Here is a 15,407-nt window from a genome sequence, read left to right as displayed (position 1 = left end):
TATATACATATATATATATATATATATATATATATATATATATATATATATATATATATAATATGCAGAAGAAGGTCAGCAAAAAGATACAGCTAGGCAGATAAACAACACCTCCAACTTAATACCAAACTTGCCCAAGCACTCACGACCATTTACTAAGTTTAAAAAAAAAATCTTTAATTAATCAAAAGTTGTGCAAAATGTTATAAAAAAGCATACATGGCAATACCTGGTCAGACCAGGCACAAGGCACCACACACCCCAACGGGTGGAAAGACGCCACGCGTTCCCCTCGACTCGCGAGCTTCCTCAGGCTTGTAGTTGTTCCCAACATGTGTATTCTCGTTTTTATAATGGCTCATGGGCTATGTCATGTGCTTCCCCCACCTGCTACTTCACGCGTCACGTGATGCACTAATACAATCTGGCTAAAAAAGAACTCTATGGTTCTACATGACGGAGAATCCGCCATCTTGGAATGGCTCAGGTCTAATTGACCTTGAGTGTAAATGTAGGGAGGTAAAATACTCGGGAATCCTTTATAAATTTAAATTCAGACTAGCGCGCGTGAATGACAAAGGCAGGGGGAGTCAGACATGTCCCATTGAGCGAACAGTATATATAAAAACTTTGTAACGAGATTTCGCGCCAGTGCGCAATATCAATATTTGTTGCCTCACCGTGCGAGAAACATTCTCCACGGTGTGGCAAACTATCCGCAGGAAGGGGTGAGTGCAAAAAAACGAATGTCGCTGCTATGGCCCAATGTTGGTAATGTCTACCCGCACAATACATGAGAAGGAGATAGCCTTAGTTTATACAGCAGGTGTGCTCAATCAATGACTGGTTTTGGCACAATGCATGTTGGACCGGCTAGTCCCTAATTAGCCAAAATCACAAATGCTAGTGCATATTTTTAGAAATGAAGGCAAATTTAAACAAATATGCAAGCACCTATCATCCCATACCTCAATGCATTGATAAAGTGCTAGTGCATGATAGGAGCAGCATTAGGTTAGGGATTAAGGTGAATTCAGACAAAAATGAAAACTCCTGTCGTCCCATATAGAGTAATAAAAAGCTATCCGTGGATAATACCTCAATACATTGGATGGATGCTCGTGCAAGTTAGAACAGCATGATTTAAAGTATCCGGACAAATGTCCATCTCTTTCTTTCTCCCTACATTGTGCATATGGCATACCAAAACTCTGCCATATTTTCCTGAATGATCAATTTTACCATCTTTAAAAAGTGAGTGAACATTCTGCCTGTCATATAAAGTGACATGTGCAGTTGGTTCATTCATAAAGTGCAAAGTGATACATGTATGTATAAATTCATAGAAACATGACTTTAAAAAGGAAAAAGAGAAAGAAAAAGAGATATTAGATCACTACACATTTACCCGAATTAGAGTCAGTGTTAAGTCACTCTCTATGTGTTTTGTCTACATCAGAGACTAGCCTAAACACACTATGATGTTGCTTTCTAAGTTGCAAAGTATACAGGATGCGTGTGTAACACTAAAGCAAGCATTTTACTGGAATATGGGACATTCATTTATGAAAATGGCTTCTAGCCCCTGATTAATCATATAGGAAGACATATAGATCTGGGTCCACATTTAAACCATTAGGCTTTAGTGTATCAAACCTACAGATTAGTTTGGCTTCTAGTTGGCGCAGTTTGAGTTCCCTATTGCCCAACCTCTTATGTTGTGGTATGTGTGCTAAACCCACAAAGCTCATTTCTGATGTATTTTTATTATGTTTCTCACCAAAGTGTAAAGCTAGAGGGTATGTCAAATCTCCATTTTTTATGGCTCTCTAATACTGTAAAATACGCAATTTTAGCGGGCCAATAGTTGATCCTATATAATGTAACCCACAGCTGCATGTTATTGCATAAACCACAAACTTTGTAAGGCAAGTTATTTTATGCTTGTACTTCCATTCTTGCCCATTAGCCCTGATTGGAGGTTTTCTCGAGACATAATTGCACATTTTGCATTTACCACATTTTTTAAAACCTGTATGTTCATGTTTGTTAGGAAACCAGCTCGATGAAGAAGCCTCGGTAATTACAGTACTGGGTGCTAGTATATTTTTCAGTGTTGGAGCTTTACAAAATGTTACACTAGGTTTCTCTTCCAAAACTTTACATAAGTCTCTGTCAGTGGTTAGTATTTTCCAGTGTCTATGCATAATAGCCCTGATATGTTTAGCTTGCTGATTGTAGCTCGTTATGAACCTTATCGTTTCATTTTTCAATTTAGGATGTGGTCTAAAAAGATCTCCTCTCGGTTGTTTTTCAGCTTTGGTGAAGCAATCCGTCACTGTACTTTTTGAGTATCCTCTATTCACAAATCTGTTGCCAATATTTTTCGCTTCTTTTTGGAAATTTGCCTCATTACTGCATATTCTTTTCGCCCTAAGGAATTCTCCATAAGGTATAGACTTTTTGAGAGTTGTGGGATGATGACTACTAGCATGGAGCGTAGAGTTGGAACTTGTGTCCTTTCTGTGCAAGGTAGTGATTAGTCGGTTTTGGTCAACTTGCAAGGAAACATCCAGAAATACCAGTGCATTCTTACTTATAGTGCTAGTTAACTTCAAATTAAGGGCATTGGAATTCAAAATAGTGATGTATTCTTCTAGTTCCTTCTTTGTTCCATCCCATATCAGGAACAGGTCATCGATAAATCGATGCCACGTGACTATATGTTTGGTAAACTGTTCCAGCTCCTCACTCCATGCCACTGTCGTTTCCCACCAACCCATATAGAGATTGGCGTAAGTTGGCGCCATACAGGACCCCATTGCTGTGCCCTGGGTTTGTCTGTAAATCACATCATTGTAAAGGAAAAAATTATGTTCCAGGCAAAATTTCAACATTTCCAGCAACATATTGTTGTGCTGGCGGTAGCTAACAGATCTGCTGTTCAGAAAGTGACGGCATGCATTTAAGCCATGCTGGTGCTTAATAGATGTATAAAGGGACACTACATCCAGGGAGACCAGAAAATAATTAGGCTCTCAATTAACTTCATCTAATTTTAACAGAAGATCGGATGTGTCCCGAATGTATGAATTTAGGCTTTGCACAAATGGCTGAAGGAAATGATCAAGAAATTTAGAGGTGTTTTCCAGAGGACTACCAATTGAGGACACTATTGGGCGTCCTGGAGGATCTATTAGAGTCTTATGGATTTTAGGATTGAAGTAAATAAGCAGAATTATTGGGTGTGCATTTTTCAAGAAGTGATATTCATCATCATTTAGCAATTCTTCTTCACACCAATGGAACAGCAATTCATAATATTCTCTATTGGTGTTTCCCAAAATTGATTTATCTGCTAATTCATAGCAAGAAGTGTCATCAAGTTGTCTGTTTGCTTCTTTGACATAGCTGGTGCTGTTCATGACAACTATACTTCCTCCTTTGTCCGAGGTTCGGATGACTATGTTATGATCATTTTTCAAAGTATTTAATGCTTCTATCTGTGTAGGACTGAGATTTTTTGATTTCATGTTAATAGAGCTGGACAGGCCTTTGAGATCTTTCATTACCAGTTGTTTAAAAACATCTATAGGGCTGCATTCTATATTCGGGCAGAAGGCTGATTTTGGCTTGAATTTGCTGAAACAGCTCATGTTGGTATTGATCCCATATCGTTCTGCCAGCATGCTGTTGTCCATTGTTTCTGTGTATGTATTCACAGAACTGGGGTTGGAATGCAGTTCATCTATATAGAATAAAGTGGCCAGATCTTTCTCTGATAGAATGGAGGCGATTTCTGTATCTGAATCTCATTTCTGTGTTTTATGCCCAACTTGTGTAGCAAAGAATTTAGTGAGCTTCAGTTTGCGTGTGAATTTGAAAAGATCAATTCTGGCAGATGTGTAGTCGTAGGCGTAGGTTGGGCTATAGGATAGTCCTAAAGATAGGACTGATGTTTCCTTCTGGGTGAGGCTTCTAGCTGAAATATTGAATATTTTTAATTGTTCATGTTCTTGCCTCTCGGTCTCCCCCTCGATTTGTTCCCAGATCTTGTGGCCCTTCCAATTGGATCTTCCCCGCTTTGCACGACTGCCCCGCCTGGTTGCCCTCTTCCCGTCTTTCTTCTTGGTCCTCTTCCTTGACCGGCTGATTGGCCTCGTCCTCTTTTGTCCATTCTGCTGTCCATGTGGAGCAGCTTGAATTCGTCTAAAAAGTTCAGCTTTTTTGATGAGTGAGCTCCTTCAGAATCTGAAAAGTCAATATCTGAACTGCTGGGATCCTCTGCAGTAATTTCATTTTGTTTAGTGGGGGGATTTTTCTGTTCCATTCTTGCTTTTATGGGCCCATCGAATCTCTTGGCAAAGGTGGATATTCTTCCTTGCTCGTAGTCTATCCTGTCTCTTTTGAATTTGAGCTGTTTCCTTATTCTTAGCTCTCCTTCAAATCTTTCTAGATTCTTCTCTAGTCTAGTCATACGCGTTTTACATTCATCTCCAACTTCTGAGGTGAATAGTAGTTCTTCCATAGTTTCTATCTCTTTCATTAGTTTGATTCTGTCTAGTTTGGCGTATTTAATCAGGCTTTCAATCATTCGGAATGAGCAAGTGTTTGTATGGGTTGTCCATTCTTCTATTAATTGCGGATCCATATCTTCGAATGTAGGTATTGTAAGAATTCTTAATCCCCTCGGTATCCGCTGTGCTTCTAGATACATCTGCAGAGTCATGGCTTCCCACCACTTGGAGATCTCCTTTTTCTTTCCAGTTTGTCAAGTTTCTGCTGCACTTTAAGACTTGCTGGTAAGCTGTTATCATTAATGGTGCCAGTTGTAGTCTTATCTTGATCAAACAGAATTAGCGCTGCTGCCATCCTTTTTGCCTCTATCTGGTCTGCCATAACTTGAGTTCCACTAATGATTAGTGGTGCTCAAAGTGTATGCTATGGTATTGCACTAAAAACTTAGTAAAAGACTGGGTGGAAAGACAGATGATAATTGAAAAAATGTCTTTGTCTTATCCTGCTCTACACACAGACTTCTGTGGTGGCTCTCCCAGGTGGTCTGCCCCTCAATAATGTAAAAGAGAATAGCGAAGAAAAATAGCTTTCTCTTTATAATTACAGCATTAGAAGGACGCTCAACCGTGATTATTATGATGCTAGACATGCCACTGTATATCATACAATTGTATATCACGGGAGGCGGCTGCAGTAGACTATTAAGTGGGAAAACATTTGTCTGCCCCTAAACTGCGCTCTGCCTCATTATTGAGCTGGTGCTACTGGGCTAGAGCGGACAGGGCTCTAAAATTTGCAGAAGAATGTCAGCAAAAAGATACAGGTAGGCAGGTAAACAACACCTCCAACTTAATACCAAACTTGCCCAAGCACTCACGACCATTTACTAAGTTTAAAAAAAAGATCTTTAATTAATCAAAAGTTGTGCAAAATGTTATAAAAAGCATACATGGCAATACCTGGTCAGACCAGGCGCAAGGCACCACTCACCCCAACGGGTGGAAAGACGCCACGCGTTCCGCTCGACTCGTGAGAAAACCTCCAATCAGTGCTAATGGGCAAGAATGGAAGTACAAGCATAAAATAACTTGCCTTACAAAGTTTGTGGTTTATGCAATAACATGCAGCTGTGGGTTATATTATAAAGGATCAACTATTGGCCCGCTAAAATTGCGTATTTTACAGCATTACAGAGCCATAAAAAATGGAGATTTGACATACCCTCTAGCTTTACACTTTGGTGAGAAACATAATAAAAATACATCAGAAATTAGCTTTGTGGGTTTAGCACACATACCACAACATAAGAGGTTGGGCAATAGGGAACTCAAACTGCGCCAACTAGAAGCCAAACTAATCTGTAGGTTTGATACACTAAAGCCTAATGGTTTAAATGTGGACCCAGATCTATATGTCTTCCTATATGATTAATCAGGGGCTAGAAGCCATTTTCATAAATGAATGTCCCATATTCCAGTACAATGCTTGCTTTAGTGTTACACACGCATCCTGTATACTTTACAACTTAGAAAGCAACATCATAGTGTGTTTAGGCTAGTCTCTGATGTAGACAAAACACATAGAGAGTGACTTAACACTGACTCTAATTCGGGTAAATGTGTAGTGATCTAATATCTCTTTTTCTTTCTCATTTTCCTTTTTAAGGTAATGTTTCTATGAATTTATACATATATGTATCGCTTTGCACTTTATGAATGAACCAACTGCACATGTCACTTTATATGACAGGCAGAATGTTCACTCACTTTTTAAAGATGGTAAAATTGATCATTCAGGAAAATATGGCAGAGTTTTTTGTATGCCATATGCACAATGTAGGGAGATAGAAAGAGATGGACATTTGTCCGGATACTTTAAATCATGCTGTTCTAACTTGCACGAGCATCCATCCAATGTATTGAGGTATTATCCACGGATAGCTTTTTATTACTCTATATGGGACGACAGGAGTTTTCATTTTTGTCTGAATTCACCTTAATCCCTAACCTAATGCTGCTCCTATCATGCACTAGCACTTTATCAATGCATTGAGGTATGGGATGATAGGTGCTTGCATATTTGTTTAAATTCGCGGTCATTCCTAAAAATATGCACTAGCATTTGTGATTTAGGCTAATTAGGGACTAGCCGGTCCAACATGCATTGCGCCAAAACCAGTCATTCATTGAGCACACCTGCTGTATAAACTAAGGCTATCTCCTTCTCATGTATTGTGCGGGTGGACATTACCAACATTGGGCCATAGCAGCGACATTGTTTTTTTTGCACTCACCCCTTCATGCGGATAGTTTGCCACACCGTGGAGAATGTTTCTCGCACACTGAGGCAACAAATATTGATATTGCACACTGGCGCGAAATCTCGTTACAAAGTTTTTATATATACTGTTCTCACAATGGGACATGTCTGACTCCCCCTGCCTTTGTCATTCACGTGCGCTAGTCTGAATTTAAATTTATAAAGGATTCCCGAGTATTTTACCTCCCTACATTTACACTCAAGGTCCATTAGACCTGAGCCATTACAAGATGGCGGATTCTCCGTCATGTAGAACCATAGAGTTCTTTTTTAGCCAGATTGTATTAGTGCATCACGTGACACGTGAAGTAGCAGGTGGGAGAAGCACATGACATAGCCCATGAGCCATTATAAAAACGAGAATACACATGTTGGGAACAACTACAAGCCTGAGGAAGCTCACGAGTCGAGGGGAACGCGTGGCGTCTTTCCACTCGTTGGGGTGAGTGGTGCCTTGTGCCTGGTCTGACCAGGTATTGCCATGTATGCTTTTTATAACATTTTGCACAACTTTTGATTAATTAAAGAATTTTTTTTTAAAACTTAGTAAATGGTCGTTAGTTCTTGGGCAAGTTTGGTATTAAGTTGGAGGTGTTGTTTATCTGCCTACCTGTATCTTTTTGCTGACATTCTTCTGCAAATTTTAGAGCCCTGTCCCCTCTAGCCCAATAGCACCAGCTCAATAATGAGGCAGAGCGCAGTTTAGGGGCAGACAAATGTTTTCCCATATATATATATATGTAAATGTATATATATTCTTGCTTCTACCTGTTAGGTAGATGGTTCGAGCTGCACTCTCCACAATAACTTTAACAAACAGTCACCATTGCAAGAAGTTGAAATCCAAACCGTTGTTTTTCATTCCAAATTTTTCCTTTATTCATTTCGCAGGGAAAAAGTCATGTTAAAAATCCATGGAAATCCGTTCCACAATTGGAAAAAACAAACATAAAGACCTAAGTGTCCAGGTCCTCCCAAGTGCACCACTCCTCATGAGGAGGCATTTACGCGTTTCGCGGCCAACTCGCCGCTTGCTCACAACAATTGACCTCATTGTTACAGAACCGTTTTAAAACGTGGGGAAAGCAGGCAAGCAGGGGGAGGGAGGTAGGTGGAGGGGGAGGAGCACAAATTGTATCAATCATAAAAGGACTAATTTCGCCTTTCCCAAACTTTGCCTCTTTGACTTGGCCATCTTGGAACGGTAAATTTTGCCATGCAATCTTTGGTATTACCAGTCATACTTTGTAATCTGCTACATTTTGTGCATTTCCTTCACAGTGCATTTAAATAGCAATGATTTCTGATTCCTCCCATCCTACTATTACGGTGTGACATACCCAATTTCAATCAATAGCAAGTGCCCATGTGTTACAATTTCTCTGTTTTTTGGTGTGGTTATACTCGAACTTATATAGTCCGTTTGATATTAAACCTTTTCCCTTATACAAGGCTAAAGTGCATCGTGCACATTTTATAATGTCATGTGCTCACGGCTACATATTCATTTCGGACAGTTTTCTGTGTACTGCATATTTTGCTAATTCTTTGCTTAGAATGCACAGCGCATTTTTACTGCTATCTCTTCTATAGAAAATAGCTTTGTAAAACTTAGTCCACATCTGTATGCATAAATTTATAAAAAAAAGGAAAAAATGTCAAATACATCTCTCACTTCTCAGTGTGATAAAGTGCTTAGTGCATTAACAGCCTTCACTCTTCAATTTAAGGTGGTAAGTGCAATAGCAGCAGTAGTTTTGTTCACAATTCCACATATATACATATCTATATGGATCAGAATAGTTACAAGATAGATGTAATAACTAGTCTTTTTCACTGTTCAGATAATAAAGTGCTTAGTGCATTAGCAGCCTTCGTTATTCAATTAAAGTGACAAGTGCAGTAGCAGAGATTTTTCTTAAAAAAATATTGCCAAGTATACATGTTAAAACAGAGAGAGAGAGTATGTTAGATTTGCTCGTACTATACTTCTCTTCAATTTGCATAGAAAATATATATACCTGAAATCTATGACAAATCTGGGTCAAACTGTCTACGGTCTATGTTCACCTAGACCTCAATCTCAGGAAACGTCACAAATTTGATCTACTCCACAAGCCTCTCCTGTTTCTTTCCTCACCAAAGTTTTTTTGTTTAAATTATTACTCATTCAAAACAAGTGTATTAGAAGCAAAACATAAATAACCATAAACCCAAACATGTTAAAAACATTGGAGACATTGAAAACAGAATGCAAGGGTATTTCTCATTCTACTTAGAAACAGGAATTTGACATTTGTATTTTACTTTTCCCTTATCCGATAACATCTTCTGAAGAACTAAGGTTCAAACAATGGTAAAAACTGATTTCGACACTCCACAGAATCTTTGCAGGCTGGTGTTACTACCACATCATATATATAATGACAGGAGACTTTGTTTTTCATTTTTCAGCAACCCAGAAAGGTGTACAACTCCTCGTCAATGTTATGCCCTTTGGGCTGTTTGCTCTCGAAGTCCAATATACACCTTGTTTCCTTTTGTCTGAGTAGCTTTTCCTTATCTCCTCCACTCGGACCCAATTCGATTTTATGTAGGCCTAGGAATCTGGAACCGTCTATTTCCTTATTGTGGCATTCGGTGAAATGTTTCGCCATTGGGTAATTGGCGTCGTTGTGTAAAATCGCACGCACGTGCTGTTGTATACGAATTTTTAGTTTACACTTCGTACTGCCAATATACAATTTTTGGCATGCACACGTAAGGGCATAGACTACATGATCCATTTCACAAGTGATCCATTGCTGGATCAACACAGTCTGTCTTGTCACCGGATGTCTCAAAGTTCCACCAGTAATTGCATATTTGCACATATTGCAATGGGTGCATTTGTAAAAACCTAGCTTTTCCAAGATGGCCACCATGGAAAGGGAAGGCCGGGGTTCCATACAGGGCCCCTCTTCGCGTTCCATGGCAGCCTGCAAAAGGCAAAAAGAAAACCCTATGACCATATTACCACAAGCACATTTTTCTTCCCTTTCAAATCTATCCTAATTTCAAATAACTTTACCACAAAGCCAGTCCCAGGTGGACAGGGCCAGTTTAATCCTATGTTTTGTCCCTTCAGGTCATGGCCAGTAGCCACATTGTCCAGATCATGACCTTATTCCATGACCCGGACATTCTGGCCACTGCCCATGGCTTCAGCCTACCCCTCAGTCACTAAAGCTATACCGCAATTTTTTAAAACTACATTATGACACTTATCAAATAAGAAAACACTGCCACATTTGCAAAACCATGCTTTTCGATCCTTGCCAATGCGCCATACGCAAGTTTGCTGGAAATCCACCCACATTTTGTTTTTTTCAAAACTGTCAAATGAATGCACATACAATCGTCATATATACTTGCACAAAATCCCACCAAACTTTGTAAACTCATTCGAAATAACTTCAGAAATAGCCCACCCATCATCATCACCCCTCACCTCCCCAAACATTATTTTATAAGTTTCACAAGTGCAATGCTCAGAAAATATTATTGTCCCGAGGGTTCGGCCATGTATTTTTATACATACGTTAATCTATCGCAAACATTTCTAATTCACCTTACCTCACTTTTCCTCCTTTAAAAACATACGAAATCTGGCAGCAGGGCGCCTCCATCTTGTGCTATTTTTATCCATTGCTGCATCTGCCTAAGGTAAACTGCCCTGACGTCACTAAATCATATGCCCCTCCTCTGACCCTCACATCACCTACCCTAGTGATATTCTACACCTTTCTCAGTGACGTTCCTCTCCAGCATATCCAAACACACCCATAATCCCCTACCTGACGCAGAACCCAAAAATCAACACACATCGACTAACAACACAGAACGTCACAATTCGGAATATTAAACCGTTCTTTAAAAGAAAACAATAACACTGTACAATTTGTAAAGTACTTTCATTTCACAATAAACGCTCCAACAACATCCGACTATTCCCATATTAAATAAAATTGCAAATTTGTTTCTTCGCTCATGATCCACAATGTTAATCGTGAGGCACGCATTGTTCTTTTTCCGTACATGAAGTGTTTGTTTTTCGATAAAAGAACTGCTTGGGTCGCACAGTGAATTCCAGGGCTTCTGCATACTTGGGCCTAGACCACCATAAAGGATGTTATGTTACTCCTAATCGCTAGTACAGCGTACAGGCACATTGGCCCTAGGCAATCATCCCAAAAAACTGTCACTGTGATCCAGCCATTGACAACTACGTGCAGCTGCCGATTGAAGAAGCCGTCAGTTGGCATCTGGAATCTATGACAATCGCAGAAAGGCAGGATGTAGCTATTTGGAAAACATAACAGAAAATGTGTATCACTACCCAAACTTTATTACAATATATCTATTGACTTTTTAATTCAGCATAGAGTTTAAACTAACGATTAGCACACACATCAAACAATCTCAACAAAGAGAAAATAACGTGGAAACTGATACACAATTCCATATGGTCATACATGACATTTTAATGAAATATTAGCGTTGAACCTGGGTGAACCTAGTGATAGTCTACATGCACCTAGATCCTGCACTCCCCATAACCACGTAAAAAAAAGACAACCACTCAGAAAGATAGTACTTGCGTTACATTGCAATAAGAAACACAGAACAAACAAATGGAATATAACCCAAAATTAATCTTCAGATAATAATAAGTTAATGCTCGTTCCGGTATAAAGTCGTCAAAATCAAACTTACATTATATGCACCATTTCCATTCTCTTGGCGTAAATCAGACCGTAACACTCACTGCGCTCGCACCAAAGATTCTTCATGAACAGAATTTACATGTTCCTTACACACTTTTGGAATGCATAACCTTATCAAATGTTCATTATTACAAACCTCCTCTCACTGCATTCCTTACGGAATATTCCCTTTCTCTCAAGGTCAAAAAACAATTGAACCTTATACTTTGTGTCCCATGCGTGGGCTTCCTTAGCTCGCAACCAAAAAATCAAAGCTGGTGGCCTTCACTCAGAATCTAAATACATTCTCACTTTGCAACAACATGGCTCAACGCATCCATGAGAACTCATATTCTCATACACGTGCAGGGCCTCTCTTTCCATCAGACACTGCAGGTGGCTGCCTCAGATGCCAGACTCTAGGGGAAGGCAGTCTGACTCCATTATTATTTTAAATACATTTTAACACAGACACATTAGTCCTTCGCCTGTACTTTACGCACATTATATTGTGAAACAACTCCAAATGTACCGTATAACTTTCGTGACAAAAAAACTTTGTCAGAGGCGTCCAGAGGCATCCCGGTGTAGGAAGAAAAGTCCTTTTTCATCACCCCGGGTTCCGACTTTGGGAACCTAGGATGCTAATGGCCTTCATCCCCCATTACAGGGGCTGGAATGGGGGGATAATGGTCCGGAGACCTCGCTATCTACACTTGCTTCGCTTGGGGTGATAACTTCGGCTGCCAGGTCGGTATCCACCGTTTCATCCCTGGAACGGGGGATAAACGCCACAATATCGCCATTAGCATAACACAAAACGCAAATGGAAATGTTGGAAAATCTTATTGAGTCTATGTACTTAACTGAGAAATATAAAGTAGATGGAGTCCATGCGTTTTTTTTTTAGTTCTATTTTTCAACTGTGAAAGGTGGTTCCTAAAGGAACATTTCTTTTATTGTTTTCAGATGCATTTTATTTTTTGGTAGGAGAGCTTAGAACGAAAGGTGGGGAGGGAAATGAGGGAAGATGCACCAAACACTAATATGGAGGGGCAGGTGGACAGGGGAACATGTTGTGCATGTGTTATTTCTAAGGTAGGGGCCGTGTTTCTCATGCTCCTTGATAACAGCAGTGGTGGTGTCTCTTGGGGAGGAGGGATAGCATTAGCTGATTCCATTTTAAGATAATTAGCACTTTTGCTAAAAGTATTTACTGTGTACTAGATTGTTAATGGATGAGCAGGAATAGGTGTTGGAGCTGTGCAAGGGACATTTTGAAGTTGAAAGTTCCTAGATCAGTAGAAAATGCAGTTCCGAACTGTCTGCGAAGCACGGATCTTATGGTTGTTCATTATGCAGGCCATTATTGCGTGAGTCATCCCGCAGTCCATGCAAGTTGATTGGATGCACACAGGAGCTGGATGCTAATGTAAAAGCACCTTACTCAGACAATTAAAACTGCATTTTCTATACATAATTCATTATATTTAATGTACTTTGATTAAAGGCTCCTCCAGTCTACTTCCTCAATATAAATCTGGACACCCTACACAGTCTAACACACGGGAGACATATTCTTCCAGAAGACACTGGGGATCCAAATGTATGAACTCCCAGATGCATCTCATGGGTTATCCATCAAGTTTGAGTCAGCCTGGCAGACATTTCCATTACAGCGGTCCCATTGGATCTGTTACCTGGCACAGGGAAAGAATATCCTTATAATGGAGTGCCTCTGTGGCACAGCAGCTCGATGGTTACCTACTTGTTCATCTGGGATTCTAGACACCTGGTTATCCACTACACAGACTCTCCACAGTCTGGTGGAGATACACCCCTGGAAAGCAGGCAAGAAGATTTTTTAACGGCGAGTGACGAGGGAGATGATATCCTCTCCAGCTCAACCCTGCAGAGGCTTTGCAGCTGTAGGTTCCACGCTCTATCTGCTGTGGGCATCTCAGTTTGCACTGGCCCCAGCCCCAGCCCTCGTCTCCTCTGCTTGAAAGTAGGACATGCAGCAGCCGTTAATACTGTTCTGGTCGTTCTGTCCTTAGGAAATGGAGGTGAGCACCAGTCCCATTGTCAATAATGAAGCTAATCTGGTTGGCCAAGGTACCGGGCAACGCTATGTCATAGGAAGTTCTTAAGGCTAACTAGAGCAATGGAGCAAGCCTTCCGTGTTAACTGAGGGGTTGGGTACTGAGCACTAGTCTCCGTGTTACATCCTTTTGAGCATTTTGGTATCCGTCCAATCAGTGCTGTTTGCTGCAACATTCATGGACAAAAGTAAAGAATGTGGAGTCACTATAGAAATTGCAGTCATGCTGGTCAGTGCTGGCCATGGCTCACCTTGCATTCAGGAAATCACAGGTAGGCGAGGCATGACCATGTAACCACATCTGTATCCCACACACACTGGGTAGGAACTGTGCATGCCACTATAATTTCCCTATATTCCCTTCTTGCTTTCACAATGAACCCATTATCAGGGCTATCTTTATCTTTATTTTTAACGATTTCCAAGAAACGTTTTTTAGCCCTGGTACAGTTTTTATTGCACTACGTTTTAGTCCTACTTTTTCTGGCAAGTATTTGAGGTCGTCAAAAGGGGGTAAAGTTTGCTACTTCTTAATTCGAACGTGTTGATAATTTCCAGTGGTTCCTCCACAGGGTAAGTCATGGATACATCCACAATCGGATTCATTTTACAAAGGTTATCAAATAACTTAAACCTTGTCCATGGAATTCCTTTCTTCGCTTCTAAAATGTTCATATAATATGTTCTTCCTTTAAATCTTTTTGTTCCGGGATACCCAAGTCAATTATCCTGGGTTCCAGATCACTTTCCTCTCTTTTCTCGATCGTGACATCTCTGCTATATCTCCATGTGTAAGGGCAAAACAGGATGTAGTCAATAAGGGTGCAACCTTCTCCTCTTCCATAAGTCTGTTTGCCTGGTACATCCCGAGCTATCCTGCCTTTGCTTGCGTTCAGGGCCATCTGTAAAACACTCATGGCCACTTCGTAGCCGGCGGGGACGAACCCTCTTAGGTAATGCAGCGCTGAGAGTGGGGATGCTCCAAAAGATATCTTCCTCCCTGTATAATACAGAAGGTTTGTGAGGGGCTTGAATTGGAAATTGAAGAGTCTCATTACAATCGTCAAGTAGGAGGAGATAAATTCTCTTACAATTTCCTCCAGTCTCTCGATTATGCCCATGCCGCTGCCCCTATATGATCTATTATAAACATTTTTTAGTAAGATATAGATGTTATCTTAAAGTTTTATCTTTAGTGCTTGCAAATCAGGCCACTTTTTCTATTATCTTAGCATTGAGGTTGATTTTTATGAGGACAGATAAGCCACCACTTGGTCTGCCCTTATCTCTCACCTCTCTTTGCTCTTTTGCTATGGCCCCATTCCCATCCAAGGAAACATTGTCTGAACTCCATGTTTCATGTAGACAAATAATGCCTTTTAGGTCTATATATTCCATCCACTCATTATCCTCTAAATATTGACTCTGCTATAGTCCCATGTCATAAACGTAATCTGCTTTCCCTGGATATTAGCCTGTACACTATACACCGTGGGATACCACGGATTCCCTTTAGCTGAAAAAGTATGATGTCAATTGTCAGCTGCCTGCGGTGTCTTGAAACTCACTTCTCTGACTAGTGGTCTGAACTCCTTTGTTTCATGTGTGTTACTCTACTAGTCTCAGGCCTACTGAAATTAGCTATTGCCGACATTCTTTCCTTGCATTTGACTCTTTTGTTGAACTCCTGTTAAGTTTTTATGTGTTGGAGCAGCTCCAGAGGG

At 40.2% G+C, this 15,407-nt stretch overlaps 1 protein-coding gene across 2 annotated transcripts in view; it reads left to right on the top strand.

Moving 5' to 3' along the window:
* Nucleotides 1-15,407, top strand: part of SLC1A1 (solute carrier family 1 member 1) — a 581,019-nt gene that overhangs the window by 541,611 nt on the left and 24,001 nt on the right. The window lies entirely within an intron of this gene.

Source organism: Ambystoma mexicanum, chromosome 6p, assembly GCF_040938575.1.
Source record: "Ambystoma mexicanum isolate Mex_15411 chromosome 6p, UKY_AmexF1_1, whole genome shotgun sequence".
NCBI classification, from domain to species: Eukaryota; Metazoa; Chordata; class Amphibia; order Caudata; family Ambystomatidae; genus Ambystoma; species Ambystoma mexicanum.
This window is presented reverse-complemented; position numbering and strand designations above follow the sequence as displayed.